This window comes from Haemaphysalis longicornis, unplaced genomic scaffold (genome assembly GCF_048455015.1).
Source record: "Haemaphysalis longicornis isolate Haplotype H1 unplaced genomic scaffold, Haemaphysalis longicornis Haplotype H1 scaffold_3, whole genome shotgun sequence".
NCBI classification, from domain to species: domain Eukaryota; kingdom Metazoa; phylum Arthropoda; class Arachnida; order Ixodida; family Ixodidae; genus Haemaphysalis; species Haemaphysalis longicornis.
In genome coordinates, this window is record NW_027526335.1 from 62,808,516 (window position 1) to 62,822,205 (window position 13,690).

Below are 13,690 nucleotides of genomic sequence, written 5' to 3' on the forward strand. Positions count from 1 at the left end.
CCTTACATAAAGACGCTTTGTTCTCAGAGCACGCCGCTTCAAAGAACTGTTCACAAAAAGGAAAAGAAGAAAGAAACAGGAATATTAAGCTTACGGATAATTTTCCCACACCGCAGATTTTATCGTGCGAAAATTTTATTGTCAATAAGCAATAAAAACCAAAGCTATCTCAAAACAAAAAATGAAAGCTACAAATCATACAAAATGGCCGGCCCTGACTCCCAGGACGACGCTCATGTAGCAAACGGCTGTTACCCGGTGCGCGCCCAGGGCTTCGCTCCTGCCTTTCTCTTGTACGGATGCCGAGATCATCAGTACGGGCTTCGCGCGGCCTTCTGAGTAGCGTGCGCAGCTCTGTAGATTCAGGACTCACCTTTGATATAAAAGCGCTATAGCTACGTCATCAACAAAACACAAATTTCCCCACGGGCATCTGTTCATTGGTCGAGAACCTAGTGACGTCATGGTAAAAAAGGCTGAAATAGCAAATTGGTCATGTCGGTAAACGGGCATGAGGGAGGCTCTCCAAGCTCTTTTTCAACCCTAAAATTTAGACCTGAGCACATTACAGACGGCACACTTTACGCGTCCTCACACACGCCGATTACCTTTATGGTATTATCTCTGTTTCTTTTAAGGTTTTTTAGTTAGGGTGAGATATTTGTCTTGTTTTTTTTTATTCCTACGTTATCCAGGGCTTCGCCTTCTCGGCAGTAAACAAAATTGATGCTGTGCGTGCGCTTCTTGTTTGTGGAGTTCTGTCCCGTTTATGCCCTTTGGTTTTTTCCGGTACACAAAGAGCGTGGCTTGAAGCCAACACGGTGTCTCGAAGCCATAGAATGCCTAAAGGTTAAAAAGAAAGTAAAGGAGAAAAAAGAACGAGTTGTCTAAGATGAAACTCCACTCTTCCAGGCCCGTGATTGGCTTTTAAATCTATAAGTCAAATTGCTTTGTTTTCTAATAATTAGAAAGGGCAGACCTGAGAGGCTCACCCCTAGGAAACCACTACTTTCGAATGCTCCATGAATTCATTTATTCATAGATTCTATGGTATTTCGAACCAGAAATTTGTCACCACAGTGTGTGCGCATTCTTCGCGCTTGTGGGAGTCGGTGCATGAGCGCGTTAGCCACGCGAAGGCGCACATCTCGTCGCCGCAAACCCCGGCACGCACCGCACCGCACGGGAACAGCCTTCTCTATTGCCAACACAATTTTTACAGGAATTCATTGCGCACGTCATTTAACAACTGATAAAAAATATTTGTGATTCACAAATTGTGATTCACCTGGCCTGGATTTCAATACTTTTGGGCACATATGTTTTACTCGCTGCAGCTTTTGCCCATTCAAAGCTGCTTCGCTTTATGCACTGGTGCTTAGCAGACAAAGCACGCTTTACAGGCGATCAACTTCCCTGTGTGCGCGCGTGTGCGTGTGCGTGTGCGTGCGCACGCCCGTGTGCGTGTCTGTGTGTGTGCGTGCGTGTGTGTGTGCGCGCGTGCGTGTGTGTGCGTGTGTGTGTGTGTGTGGGGGGTGTTAAAACTAGACGTGTTGAAACTAGACGTGTATGTTAAAACTTCGTGCTTGGTGCCCCTGTCGGGAACTACGGGGTATATGACACTGGACCCTAACTTTACCTAAATGCAAGCTCCCGTAGCTCATAAGCAACCTTTGCGCGCAAGTTTTGAAGGAAAGCTTTATAATCTTGTCGAGCGGTTTCGCCTTTACGGTGGTGGTGGTGGTGGTTGTTGTGTGGTATCAGGTGGGGTTAGCCTGGCTGGATATGCCGGCAATTGCTCCGCCCAAGCTCCTCCTAATTAGCCAATGGTAGTGTCCTTTCACCACGAGTTTTCCAGTTCCGTCTCCTGAAGGAAGCTTAGGAAAAGGCGCGACATGTCTCTGCGCAGCATCCAATGTCCCCTTGGAAAGACGATGTAGTCCAGAGTGTTGTGTGGGGCTGCCAGCTTTCGAATCGCTGAGTGCAGGGGATTTGACCTTCATTTAAACTCAGCTTCGCCCTACCCTTGGCAATGCATCACGTGAGTCGCCGGGCCGAGCTCCACCGACAACCGCGTTCGCTAACAGCCGCCACCACTGCCGGCAGGCGCATGTGCTCTCTGCAGCTGGGTCGCTGTTTGACCACGTGACTCACCGCCTGCATGCGAATGAGAGCGAGACAGGGCAATCTTCTCCTCCCTGAGCGTTGAAGCTAAAAAGCCTTTTGGGCACGGGAGCGAAAAAGGATTTGAAAAAAGCGTCAAAACCCAGTTTTATGTTCAAGTGTCCTCACCAAAGTAGGTGTTTGTCGAAGCCCCATTGGCACGACACACACTTCAGCGTTTCCTTGCAGGTGGAAAGTTTCCGGCAAGGTTTTCGGAGGCAGATTATGATTGGTGTGGCAAGATAGAAGCGCACGGGTGTTCATTTGTGACTGGATGAGTGGAAAAGTAGTCGGTCAACCACTAAGCCATTTTATAAAAGCTGTTGTTCAGATCGAAGTCTGGTATAATTTCTAATAATTGGGGGTTATGCCTAACATACTCAGCATGCTCTAACGCCGACGTCGGAATCGTGGTGCGGAATAAAAAAAACTCACGCTAAGTTGTACCGGGAAGCTAGAGTGTTTATCAATAGGCTATCTCGGAGTGATCGAAATGTCGATATTGACGGAAATGTCAAAATGTATAGAAGGCGAGCAAGGCTACGTTGGCTAGAGACTAACCAAGCAATGACGGAAGCTAAATACCACACAAAATTACTCCCTGAAAGCATGAGAAACAACAGGACTCACAGAACCGTCGGATAAAGATTCTGTTTTAGCGGCAATCTAAAACACAGAGCTCGCCATACTCGCTATCCGCAACCGCCCAGGCCTAAAAAGAAGAAAACAGGCGCAGTGGCACCCATGCATGCTGACGCAGCTTCGTCCTGAAATGGACGCATTGCTCCGGCTGCTCCTATCTCCGGTCAAAAAAGGGACGGTGCCGCGTGTCGCGGCTCTTATGTGCGCCCTATACAGCGTGGCCCTGAACACCCCTGCCTATTTTCCCTGCCCCGCTTCCTCCTTTCTTTCCCTCCGCCCCGTCCGACCACCTCCATCCCCTGTCGACCTCTGGGCGCCACCAACGCCCCATCAGACCCCACTCTGTTTTCCTTCTTCCCGTGTCCGGAACATCCCCATCCATAGATCTTTATCGCATTCATACCGGCCTCCATGCATAAATGGATGATCCCTCCTCCCCCGCTCCCTCTACCCGCCTTGCCGTCCAGGGCTATAGTTCGCCGCTGTCATTCCTAGCCTGTTTTTAATCTCTCTTTCCGCTCCTTTTCTTTTTCTCTCTTCGTTTCGGCAACCTTGTATCGCGGAATTTTTTTCTCATAGGCGATAGCGCCGTTCGCTGGGACGGAGTTAATTAAATTGTAGTCTATCTTCGCCGGTGCCCTCTTTCTGTGACGCTGCCCGCGCGTTGGCGGCTGGCTTTCCGGTTGCCTGGGTGCTGAAAAATGCGCCCTCCTCGGACTTCCTGCTTCGTGGGTTCCGGCGCGCATTTCGCCACCGCTCGCTCCCGGCTAGTTGAGTCGTGGACAGCACTGTACGCGCGCGTAAATGCGTGCGGGCACGGCCGACACATATTCGGGATGGGAACGGAAGAGCTGCTCCCAGCGGAGAAAGGCAGCACACGCACTGGCGCACTAGATTAACCGGCAGTGGACCACGATTAAGTTTGATGTGAGATTTGTGGCGGTATAGGAAAAGCTTGCCTGCCCAGCTGACTCCTTTGGTGTCATTGCGCCTTTCCGGTAGGCGACACTAACGTGCGCCTTCCTGTTATTTTGTTGTGCGGCCCATTTTTTGGAGGTACAGTCCTGTTTGAAGCAGGACGACATCTGGAAATGAACATTGTGCGATGTGATGGTACTGCGAGATTGACGTTACGCTGGTTAGACGTAAAAAAGGCAATAAAAATAAAGAAGATATTTTCAAAGAAGAAAACAAAATAGAATTAAAACCTGCAGAGAACGACAAGAATAACAAAACAACAAGAATTTGTCTGAGATAACTACACGAGTATCCAACTGAAGTCACTTCGCATTGTTTCAGCCCTGGATAAGTTTTCAAATACAGAGTCCCGTAATAAAATTGACAAAACCTGTCCGTACGGTTGATTCCTCAGTGTTAGCCATATTTTATCAAAGTGGCATCGTTCAAGCTTGCCTCCGATATGAGACAGGGAGCTACGTGGTGTTGTTCACTCAAAAGCAAATCAGGTGCATACGCACAAACAAAATCTAAAATTTCAGGCTGAGCGTATACGCCACTTTCACACGCAGGTGGTTCAATGCTCATTGAGATTTCTCAAGCTGAGCGGGAAGCTAACTTAGCAATGCAAGGCAATGGCATCAGGAGTTCAGTAGTCGCCATGGTGGTCGAGAAACTCTAACGAAAGGGCGTCCTCGTCTTCTCGAGAAAACACAAGCTGGTAATGTTGCGAAATAAATAGGAAGCACTGGCACCTGCGTCGGATATAATGCTGCCTTGTTTGCCAAATCGACCAACCAGCATCTCGTAAGATGGCTTCGCGCGCTTTCATTGTGGGAATTTTTTGTTTCCGCCCACAAGCTGAGTGCGATGGTGAGGCCACGTGAACTCGAAAAAAAAAAACGCATCGATGCGGATGATACCCGCTGATGCAATGAGGCGGTGCCCGTACAGATGCGAGCTCAGTAGCAGTGGGATGCGTTTTAGGGCTGAGTGTTTTTATTATTATTATTATTATTATTATTATTATTATTAATATTATTGCAGTCACGTTAATTTCAGCATCGATATCGCAAACAATTTCACATTTTAAGCCAGAATATTCAGCGCACAATGGACTTGCAGGCAAGCAGACGCTAGCAGAAAAAAAAAGGTTGTCCCTTTCAAGACATTCTAAATTGGTCGGGAATAAGGTACCAAGAAGCCACACTTGAGAGCCAGCGTTCTCCACATGGCGAATAATGCTTCGATTGCTACAAGTGTTATAAGAAATGTTTGCATTATGCGCTAGCTATGCGCGTGTTTGCCGCATAATAACTAAAAAAATCGATATATTCCTCGTAATATTACTATTCTGACCCACAACCTTTGGCTGAAAATATTATAACAACACAAAAACTAATAAATATAGGAAACGTTGTTGCGTGAAACATACGTGTTCCAGTGTGACTTCTGCTCCTTGGCGCGACGGTTGACATCCTCGAGATGAAAAAGAACGACTAGAATATGGATATTTATTCTTTATTTTTATTTAAAACACGTCCTTAGTAAGCCAATGACCCACAAAGCGTTGTTTTTTAAGGAACCTGACATCAGGTAACGGGCAGGGCGTAATAAAAAATGTCGTCATTTTTGACAACCCCAAGCTTGTTGTGAATGCGAAAGCATGTACATGCATTCGTACATCTAGAGAAGTTACGTATAACGTGGTGAAGACTAAGACTAAATGCTGGAAATAAAGGGGCTGAAGAGCACTGCGCCATGATCACTTTAGCGGGGCTTACAACGAAAGGAGTGATGTACGGCCAAAAAAATTCACCTGAAACTTAACTCTGCTTACCTGCTTTGCAAGCGAAAGCCCACTGAATATCAAAGGCTTCTTTACTGCTCCATTATGTTTGCGTCTTCCCATTAGTTTCTACGCCTTTTGACGCAAATTACCCCATACTGGCCGCACTTTACGCTGCAGCTTTGCCACGATCAGCGCTCTCCTCCACGTGCTCCCGTTCTTCTCAAGTACCGCCACGTGCAACTCTTACGGCGCACGCATAAGGCTGATTTTTTGTTCCATTTTGGCAATGTGCCGGGCTGACCCTGTGGTTAGCGCGCCTCTCGCTGGTACCCTGCCGACCCGGGTTAAAATCCCACACGAGAGAGAGAGAGAGAGAGAGAGAGAGAGAGAGAGAGAGAGAGAGAGAGAGAGAGAGAGAGAGAGAGAGAGAGAGAGAGAGAGAGAGAGAGAGAATAAACGTTTGTTCGAGCAAACATTAGTAGTTGAGCTGTCACTGGATGGGGTGGGTAGGAACCAAAGTTATTAAAGCGGAGCTTTCTATTCTTCACTGATGCCGACGGTTCCGTCACAAAAACACACTGCAGGAAAGCAATGAATGGACTTCACAAAACGATGATGATAATAAACAAAGGCGAATCAAGCGCCTCAAAAAAAAAAATGCTTCCCGCGGTCGGAATCGAACGTGGGTCTCCCGCGTTGCGAAGCCGACATCTACCGGACTGCGCTATTGCGAAACGGTCGAAGCAGTTTGGATTTAACGCGAAGCTTTCTTGGTCTGACTAATGGCGACCGTCCCGTCACGAAAACTCTGTGAATCCCTCAACCGTAACGGCAGCCAACGGGTCCCTCACGAGGAAGCTGAGCGTTTCAACCATCGTCGTCGTTAGACGAAGCGGCGTTAGTTTATTTCTGTTTACAGCGGCGCCCAATTTCTATTGACGCCGCCGACGTCGACTACGGTCACTTGTTTGTGCGTTTGATGAGACACGTAAGGCGTTAATAACAGCGCTGCCCGTCAATGTGGGCAGATGATGGCGGGATTGAGAGGCGCGCCGTCTCCGCGAATTGTTGAATCCAATGCTTCCGCTCCACCATGACACTCCAGAAAAGAGAGGTGATATTATAGACTTCGAAATTAAAGCACTTATTTATCAGCTTTGTCAACCTATAAGTTTCTTCACTCTACCGAACAGAAGCGCTTCTGTTCGGTAGAGTGAAGAAAATTTTAGTTTGACACAGTTGCTAAACAAGTGCTTTAATACATATAACGCTGGTTGGCCCCACAGAAAACGCGAACGTTTTACAAATAGCAGCCAGCAATTCCGTAAAATGTCCAAGCAACTATTTCACGCCATGAACGGGGAACGGGTTGCCGAATTTGGAAAGTTAAATTTACCCAAGAAAACACGGACAGTTTAAGGAGAAGGCTGGGAAGTGAAGGCTGGGACGCCGCGCACACTGCGATGATGAAGAGCAAAAAGAAATCTACGTAATGACGCGAAAAAGGAAACCATGAAACGAAGCAAACACGCAGCGGCATCCTGCCAAGTTTAGTTCCAGCCTCGACAAAACGATCACACTGCGCGAGCCTGGGCACTCAAAATGCAGATGACGTCACGGTGTCACGCATAGTTGCTCTCCCCAAAGTAGATTCCGGTCTATAGACGCTGATGGATCGAACGCATCCTGTCGTCTGCTAAAGCTGTGCCTTCTTGCGTCGCCCTCGGCAGCCCCTTGCTTCTCCCCCCCTCGTTTTCTTTTTCTCTCTTTCATCTCTCTGCGCGCTACACAAGATTTCGAGTTGTTCTTTTTTTTTTCTGGAACCAAATTATTCAAAGTTACTCGTCACACGGATTTAGGGCTCGCTGCGCCTACCCGCCGGGAGAGAACCCAACCCCCGAAGGAGTCGCGGGTCTTTTCGTGGACTAAAGCAGATACTGCTGCCACTCTCTCGGATGCAGCGCGTCTTTGTTTAACACGTTCACGGCCTGAATGGGATGGCTTCCCCATTCCCTGCTTTTCCCCGTGGGGACAGCAAGTGTGTTGTTCTCAGGGGAGCATGAAGGCACCGTTACAGCATGGTGATGGGGAGTGGCGTCTGTCCACTTCGTAGGCCCAGGCGAGAACCCAGTTGGGGCCTATTGCGACCCTTTAACGCGTTGTTGAAGAATTCTTCTCGAGCTCCAGGGGGCCTATTCGTGCCCAGAAGCTTTCTTTTAATGCATAGCATCCTTTGCCGAGTACCTTAACAACCATGACCGTGTAAAGCCCGGAATTTTCACAAAAATGCAGATGTCGCGGCAGTTCCACCTTCAATCGTTTTAATAGCGTAAATGGGCATAATTGGTCTGAAAGAGTTTTGAGAAACCAAAAAAGTAAGAAAAATAAAAAATAGTGAGAATGGCTAACCGTGTAAATCCCGGCATTTCCACAAAAATACGATTTGGTGGAAGTGACTCCTCTAATAGTTATAATAGCGGAAATGGAGGAATTGGACAGATTAAAAAAAAAACAGAATTAAGACATATAAAAAAAAAACGCGAAATTGCCGAACCGTGTAACTCCCTGCATTTCCAGAAAAATCCATATTTGGCGGAAGTGAGTGACACCTCTAATCGTTGTAAATAGCGTAAATAGAGATAGTTTGTGCGACAGAATTTTTAGAAACCAAGAAATAAGATAAGTAGAAAAAAATAGTGACAATGGCAAACAGTGTAACGGCCTGCATTCCCATAAAAAGGCGGATTTGACGGAAATGAAATGTTTAACCTTTATGGAGGTAATTGTTCTAACAAAATTTAAAAAACCAAGAAATAAAAAAGGAAAAAAAAAAGCGAAAATGGTCAAGCGTATAACGGGCCTGCATTTCCGCAAAAATGGAGATTCGGTGGAAGTTACACCTTTAATCGTTATACATGCATAAATGGAGGTAATTGGTCGGACATACGTTTGAAAAACCGAGAAATTCGGCAGTAAAGAACTCACACTCTTGACAGGCAGCATAAGAATGCTGCACATTAGTGGAAAAGTCTCTGACTTTCTGCCGATCTTTTAATTGGAGCGCTCCTCAAGGGTGAAGTGGCGAATAATTTTGCACCTGGCGTGCTATTTCACTAAAACGCAATCGCTGTCGAGTTCCGCGACGGCATCGTAGATCGACTGTCGTTCATTGTATACACTCGCAACGTTGCCTTTCTTATGAGTGTGTGACATAGTTATGTCGCGAAATAATGAAGGCATCGATTAGCTAAATTCTCAGCTCTGCAAAGATTTTCATGCGATTGAGTTATATTTCCCAAGCGCACAAATTCCGACTTCTTATCTTGAACAACCACGATACGTTTTCGCACTTGTGGGCATCCTGCAATCTTCAGTCAGATTTGACCTAAAGATTCAAGGTGACGATGGTAGTGATGGTGATGTTGATGATGACGCAGAAAACGACAACGACAACGACGACAATGATGAAGATGGCGGTGGTGGTTGTGGGAGGGGCTGTGGTGGTGGTGACCGGTGACGCTCTGTGCGAAAATGAGGCTCCAAAAATCGCCGATAAGACGGCAGAAAAAAAAATTCAGCAGCCAAGAAAAATGCACGAACGCTTATACCGCAGCTTGGACCCTCTTTGCACAGGTGGCGGCCACATGACCATAGACTGCACTTACAGCTGTGAGGAGGAGGAGGAATAAACTTTTATTCAGGCCCAATCTGACTCCGTGTGTGGAGGCAGACCAGTGGGGAGACTCCTTAGTCCAGGAGTCCCTGGCTTTGGCTGGCAGTCCAGCTGTGAGAATGCAGAAATAAAACGGATACAAAACTAAGCCTGAGGAAACTGGGTTTTTCAGCAGGATAGTAGTTATTAAAGTTGATATCCCCCCCCCCTTTTTTTTTTTGCATTACGGCTTTTAAGTCCGCTGTCGTCTTTTGTATGCGAAAGCAGAATGACTTGCCCCGGTGGGCTGTGGAGGCACAAGGTGAGCGCAGTCGTTTTGTGTTTTATTAACAGTGGGTCTTTTGTAAGTCGAGCTTTTTTGTAAGCCTGCTGTAGGTCGCGGGTCACGCAGGGGTAGGAGCAGGTTTCCAGTCCCACCGACAGAGGGCGCAATGGTCTCCCACAGCGGGATTCCTCTCCCTCCAACTAAGGGAGGGAGTGGGGACGAAGCCTCCCGGCCGCTGACCTTTAGCTGTCGATTCCATTGCGCGAACCGTAGAATTTGCGAGGTAAAGAGGCTGCCGTTCTCGGGAGAACGCTCGTTGACGTTCGAGCCGACACATGGTAACCACAGCTGCGCTGTTTCAGCGCATTCCACACTGGGTGGAAATGTGTTTTTTTTTTTCCCTCTGTTGACACACCGTCATTTATATTTTTGGGTACCTCGAAAAACGTGTCCTATGTGGCGTCGGCAAAATAGAGTGGTTAGATCACTCGCCTGTCACTGTGCGTCCCTGCGTTTTATACAACTCCCTGCCGTCGATTTTCTGATCTATAGACGATGGCGCGTGACGCCCGGATTTTTCCAGCCATCCGATCTGTACAACACCCGGTTCTTCACCTCATGAGGCGTGCATTTTTTTCGCATTTAAATGAATGCTACATATTGACTTCATTAGTACGTCGATATTTTGTTTTAGTAAGACGATTTCTTCGAGGGTAATACCAACCCCCTAAAAGCAGCGGCCGTGCGCCCTACCCTCATATCGCATCGTATCTGCCAGCGGCTTTAAGACTGCATGAGAGTAGGGGTTATTGTTATTTCAGTGGGATACAGCTCCGGCACGTGCAGGCATTCTTCTCAGTCCTAAATATTCCATGCCGAGAAAGCACGGTTTCCAACAAAGCGAACCTCTCATTTTATATCTCATGGTGATTTCTTCGTAGCGGGGCTCACATAAGGACCTCGGGCATGACAAAAGCTTACCTATCTTGAAAATCGCTCCAAGTTGTGCTGGGTGGCTTGCGCACCGTATAATGAATACCTGATGAAAGCGCGCGAACATAGTCTGCTTCCCGGTAAGACCCAGCAGCACTAAGGACTAGAGACGAAAGGCATACCATAAAATTCTGATCCTCCCTTAATGGATACATTATGGTTAATTTCAAATTTGAGTTTAATATAGACATACTTTTCTTTGTTAAAAATGACAGTCATATTCTCCAACGGGAACTCTCAGGAATAAATTATTAAGACTAGTTCCTTCGCTCGTAGTAACTTGACTACAAAAAGGACATAAAAAATGTCCCCTTTATTCACATAAACAACGTTTATAGGTTCATGAGACCGACTTCAAGATAACCTTACTATTTTTTTATGCTTCTCTAGAATGAATCGCACGCAGTACTTGTGCTTATTAACGTGTTAATATTTCACAGCACCTTATCGCAACACAGCTGAATGTGCAGAACGTCGCAATCCCCGCTCTCGCCGCTTCTTCCATAGTCGTCCTAACAAAGATAAATGGTCGATGTGGAACTTTCTTGGTAGCATTTTGGTTGTTGTAACGAGAAACTGGAGCCTTTTGGTAATTTTGCATTTTTCATCGTGGCGTGCGGGGAGGAGACAGAATTAATTTTTTTTTTATTAAATTCGGACCGACTTCCGTCGCGTATATTTTGTGCGAGTTTTTTTTTTTTCGTGGGCATTTTGTTATTTTGACTCGCACCTTAAGCTTGATAGTCTCATCCTGTTCAACGCTGCTAGGTGCAGCGAAATCGCGTTCTGGCATTTACCCATGTGTGTTCCTAACGTCCTGTTTATTACAAGTTCACCGAGAAAAAGAAAAAAAAAAACAAATTTATTTAAGAGGCATGTCTTTCATGACAAATTTAAAATGTAGCAAGTTTTATCAAATTTGTTTTCAAAGGGGTTGCTTTGAAAACAAATAGCTGTACATAACAGAATTTGGATATGCCATCAAAGAGTACAAAAGAACACTGAAAGTAAGTGGATTTTTGTTATCATCCCGTACTGAGCAGACAAGCTGATTTTTTTTAAGGGAACCACCTTTGAGTAAAATGAAGGATGGCCACTTGTACTGCTATTCGCAGCTCTATAAACTGGTAACAATCCTCCCAAAAGAAAAGTGTTTAAATTTTGCAGCCAACAATAAAATTGGTTGCAGTGTTTCCGCTTTGTGAAACTCCATTCCTTCGATTACCGTTCTTTGGGCTAGGCATGGAGAATACTGCTCCACCAATATCATCGGTGGATATTTTTGCTGCGCTTACTGGCGTTGCGTGATCTCCGGCCTAAACGCTCCGCTTCATCCAAAACCGCTGCATTTCTATAGCTAATGTAATATTATCACACTTTTTGCGTCCACTGTTTCCAATTATGGCCAACACATCAAATTAAGCAACTCGAAACCTTCAGGGGTTACAAAACCACGCCGCGCAAACCTGCCGCAAGAAGACAAATAAAAGAGCGGCCGAATTTTCCTTGTTCGAGAAATTTTCTCAGCAGCTCGATAACCAGCAGCGAAAAGGGACGACAGCAAAGACTACAGACTACGCCAGGGAGCGTATGCTGAGATTGTAGGGCCGCCAGTGACAATAAAAACGACGTACGTGCCGGCTCAATAAAGCTAGCTTTTGCTAATACAGGGGCGTGATTGGGGAAGGAGGGGGATGTGCCACATTTATCGACACCAACCAGGTAACAATGCCGGAGTCCAGCTCTATCAAAACGAGCTCTACGGCCAAAATACGTCACTGTGATTTCTTTACACAGAAGTAGGGCCAACCCACAAAAGGTCCTCATGCATAGCATCTGCTGGATTTCGAAAAATAAAGGCACAGACGAAAAAAAATGCATTGTGCCTGGCATTATGGGTGGAGCCGATGTTTCCAGAGTGGGTACGTTGCCTAGCAAAGGCGGAACAGCTGGAATCGGTCGAGAGGAGCTCAGGGCCACTCTCCGCGATATTTTGGCTTGGGTCGGGTGCAAGAGACGAGCCTTGCGGCTAGGGAAGGGAATGCGTCCGCGGCGTGTATATGTGTGCGCTAAGGCGACAGTGAGGCTGTTGTATTACAAGCATCTGATTGTGGCGGTAACGCTATCCCAAAAGCTGAGGCGTATTAGTCAATATTGGGCTATTAAGGTGGAATGTTGATTCAAACATCATCCCGGTGTCGACACTGCTAGCGCTGAAGCTCAAGTGTACTTAAGAAGACCATAATCCAATTAAAGCATGCCAGCTGTGTGAAGAGATAACTGATGATTGCCAAAGTTAATAAATTGATGATTACTAATTGATAGCAATGATTAGAAAATCGGTATTAAAGTGGATTATGACGAACAAGGATAGATTAGGCTGGAATAAAATGAATTAGTATGGAATAATTATTGAATTGGAATGGATAGTAAAGTAGTATAAAGATAAATTAAGGTGGGATTAAAGTATACTAAGATAAATTAGGATAGATTAGTGTGGATTAGGATGGATTAAAGTCATTAAAGTAGGGACTAAAGTGGGTTAATGTGAAGATAGATTTAGCCATATTAATGTGAATTAAGGTAAATTTTAGAGGGAAGTAAGGTGGAAAACGTGAGTATTATGTTGGATTAGGATGTATTATGGTGGACTGATATGAATTAGGATTAAATGGGCTGGATTAAGATGGATTAAACGTGGTAAGAAAGCTTGGTTCCTGTGCCACATATGCACGTGTGTATCAGGTACCCGTCAAAATAGTAAGCTGGGCTTTTACCTTCTAAGCATGTCACAATACTTAGACGTCCGAGAAATTTTTTAGCCTTCCCCACATAAACTAACCGCTTTGTAATCGTTAGTTAAGTATTGAAAAATTGAATAAAATATTGAGAAAGGCGAAGGAAGAGGTGCAAATACAATGTAACACTAATTGGTAAGCATCGCCAGGTTTTGGCCATCAAAGCACGTTAGCAGACTTAAAGGGACCCTGCAACAATTTCGATAAGCGCTTTCACTCTTTCCTTCGCGTCTGGTACCACTGCGAAAGCTATAGTTATCGCCAGCACGGAGCGACACTGCGTGATTTGCTCGTCGCACCAGATACGCCTTCCATGTCTGCTTTGTTTTTGTGGATTTTTTTATTTGCTATCGAAAAGCGTTTATTGCTGCAACTGAAGGAAAACCGGCCAACAGCTGCTACATGGC

General features: G+C 45.9%; 2 protein-coding genes across 4 annotated transcripts in view; both read left to right on the top strand.

Annotated features, from left to right (window-relative positions):
• Positions 1-13,690, top strand: part of LOC144174532 (uncharacterized) — a 598,699-nt gene that overhangs the window by 476,821 nt on the left and 108,188 nt on the right. The gene's annotated exons all lie outside the window — the stretch shown is intronic.
• Positions 1-13,690, top strand: part of LOC144174529 (vesicular glutamate transporter 1-like) — a 299,050-nt gene that overhangs the window by 234,027 nt on the left and 51,333 nt on the right. The window lies entirely within an intron of this gene.